We start from the raw sequence: 3,512 nt of genomic DNA, 5'->3' as shown, positions 1-3,512 counted from the left end.
TATTGTTTATACTGTGTATTGTATATATTGTGAATATTGTTCCCTTGAGATATAGAACCATTGAAAGAAACATACATTTAAATTGCAGTCATCCATTTTTTTGTGGTGACATTTTTGAAGAGACAAGGGTTGCTAAAACAGTTTGCATTGTAGCTCAGGGAATATTGAAACAACCCTACAGCTATTCATCAAACATTTTCACCTGTTATCATTATAGCCTGCACTATTTGTATTTTATATTTTCATCTTTGAATAAAACACGAACACGTGCTATTCGCTACACAAGGATGTTAGTATGTGTGCAATAGGATGTAACCTGCTCAATATTGACTTAAACTGTACTCATAGGAGTTTTTTCTTAATTGCTACTGCCATAGGCTTTGAACAATGAGAAAGGAAAGCTATTTTTCCTTCACGGTGTACTAGCTGATAACGACAATCGTTCATTTGTGATCCTTGGTTAGTCTATAGCTATCTTTGAAAATTCTCTGCAGTATAATTAAACACCTCATCATGTGTGCACATTTTTCTTCAGACAGCAGAGGGCAGTTTGTAATAGACTGCTACGGCCAGTCCTTCAATGGCAATTCACATGATTTTACAGAAATACAGAGCGAACAGAAATTAAGAATACAAAAGGAAAACGCATCCGACTAAAGAAGTAAATGATTACTTTAGGAGCAAAGTAAAAGGAAGATGTTTTAAATTTGTGGCTACAGGTAGCAATGCTGATACTGCCCTGCAACCAAGAACACTTTTCAAATAGTCTCTGGATGCAAACCTACTGAGATAGTAAATTGAGAAGGGTCTAAGGTTATTATATCATAGTCGTAAAACGTACGGCACCCAACTTTGTTTTATATCGGCCAAACTTCGCATCGCCAGCTGCCTTTAAATGATCAGTCTGCCCTACCTAGGTGTTGGTTCGTCCTGCTAACAGACAAGGAAGTTGCTCTATTTGTCGTTGTTTCTCTCTGCACTTTTTCTCCGGATTTCAACATAACCTGTATGAGCAGAGGACCAGAGAACCGGAGAACAAAAATGAATTCAGGATTCTTTAAAAGCTCGACCTGAGGTAAGTTGCATGTACATGTCTTGTGATGGGACTGTACACCTGGCTGGCTGTTGAGTTTGTCTTTTTTTTTTTTTTTTTTTTTTTTTTTGAGAAGAATAACGTTAACGCAGACACACCAACCAACATTCATCGGTAGCTGAAGGATCTTTCACTTCATAATGCCTTTATTCACTGCTGCTATAACATTGTACATTGTATAACATATTGCTTTTATCAACTGACATACTTAGTTTGCAAGTTCACGTGTAATATTTCGTCGTTGGTTCAGGTATTTCGGGATATAGGTTTATCTGTCGAAACCACGCAAACTGCTGGAAGAGAAGTTGGCATCCTAAGTTGCATATCCAGTCATCGGAGGCGAGGAAAGTTTCGGGATGCTTCTGCTTCTGGTGTTAGCAGCCTGCTGGACGTATATTCCTTGTAGCAGACATATCCACAATCTAGTGTTATACAAGTTTTAGCTAAATCACCAGTAGTTATTGCCTTTCCTTTGAGACCAGTGACTCATGATTTAGACTCAGAGAACGTTCTGAGTAGTTCTCATCGTCCTTTCTAAGGTGGTAAGCGACTTGCCTTTGCACTCGTCTCGTCTTCCCTCTAGAGTTGAGGACTTTTCTTAAAGCTGATTATCTTGTTCTTACAGAGGTGCCGTAGGCTACTTGTACTTTTTTTCTGACGAAGGTATAAGTGGGGAGGGAGGGGGCCTTCCTGAAAACTTAGCATAACTTGGATGATTTTTAGATTAAATCACGAGTTCAGACTTACACCATATATATAAACTGTAAAAAACAATAAACTGAGCATGTATAACTCGAATTTCAATGGTTAATATTAACACCGGATGCAACACTTGATGGGAGCCCTTGATCCTCGGTGCAATACATAGGGAAGCAAATACTACCCCAATAATGTTTGTATTTGCACTTTTCATTGATTTGTATCGGTTTGTTTTTCGTTCTTTTGCATCCAGTGAAAAATGTTTATGATGCTAAACGGTACCTTCAGTATTTCTAAAGCTCCAAACAACTGCCACTGCAAACAAATAGGTTGCTAAGGAATCCCCCGGCTGTTTCTGCTAGGTAATCGGGTTGGGGCCCACCCATCCACCCGTTCCCGGTCTGCTGTTTGTGTGGATGGACGTGGTACCCTGGATTGCCATGTTACCACAGGAAACGCGATGCGCGGATGCAGCGGCGCTGGCTCCAGACAGCTGTTCATGATATGTGAGCTCGACGAGGCCGGCGAGATGAGTGGCCTGTTTGTTGTTCAGCAGAGTATGGCGTGGTAGGGCTGTAACGTGAGAAAAGCCAGCCTCAGTTGGCTTCCCTTCGATCACGCCTAACGCTTTGTTTTCCAGAAAGGTTAATGATTTCGCGTAGGCTTGGCCTGAGTGAATGTTCCTTAACCTGACGTAGCTTGGCTCAACTACAGTCATACGAGTCTTGTTAGCATTGCAGTATGGAATAATGGACATAAATGTTTTTGTTAACAGTTGTCTGTCAGTTCTAATTGTTTTTAAGAAAAAAAGTAAAATCAGTAACCTTTTGTAAAGTTTTTTTTTAAAGAGTTGAGTTTAGCTAATTACTTCCCCTGCGCTTGTTAAAGTAGACCACTGCCTGCAAGAGAGCAAGTTCAGTGGTCTAAGAAAGAGAAAAATACGTCTTAGCATCTTGCAGCGTGTGTCAGTTCATGGCTCATACATTGACCCTCCAGTTATCGTTAGAAGTCTTGTCAAATTGTAGATTAGTGGCTTAAAAGGTGTTGCATCAGAGTGACAATACTGACAACACAGTTCATACTAAGTTTGTCCGATATTGGTGTATTTAGAGCAGCGTTGCCTGCTTGAACTACAGAAACATTGTGTCCAGATTTTGGTAGATTGAACTTTCCTTTATATTCATTCAGTTTAAATAAAAAAAGTTCAATTTTGCATCACTTAAAAAAACATGACATTCACAGTGTAATATACAGTATAAACAGACCAGATGTATGTAGTTCCTTTAATCAGCTTCAGTGCTATGTTGCGAAGAACTGTAATTACAAAAGTGTTCCACTTTTGTGGTGGGTTGTGTGTGTGTGTGTGTGTGTGTGTGTGTGTGTGTGTGTGTGTGTGTGTGTGTGTGTGTGTGTGTGTGTGTTAGTGTTAGCCCCTTATTTGGTGGAATGGGGCACTCTTTTACATGAGGCAAGCCAAGGAGAATCAGTATCACCTTAACAGTGTCAACTTTGCCCCCTAATCATTGATCTTCTCATCACTACCAGCTCTGGATTTGCCGTTTCTTGTCAGAGTATTTTAGTACATTTCCATTTAGACCCTCTTATTGGCCCAAGCTTGAGAGAGGTGAACTGCTGGATTTAAATTCTAAGAGTCATCCAACAAAATGTTTTGTTAAATTTAAAATGAGTCCAATTCTAACTATTTACACTTTATAAAAAG

This window comes from Electrophorus electricus, chromosome 1 (genome assembly GCF_013358815.1).
Source record: "Electrophorus electricus isolate fEleEle1 chromosome 1, fEleEle1.pri, whole genome shotgun sequence".
Lineage (NCBI taxonomy): Eukaryota > Metazoa > Chordata > Actinopteri > Gymnotiformes > Gymnotidae > Electrophorus > Electrophorus electricus.
The sequence above is the reverse complement of the archived record's forward strand: the minus strand, read 5'-3'. Positions refer to the sequence as shown.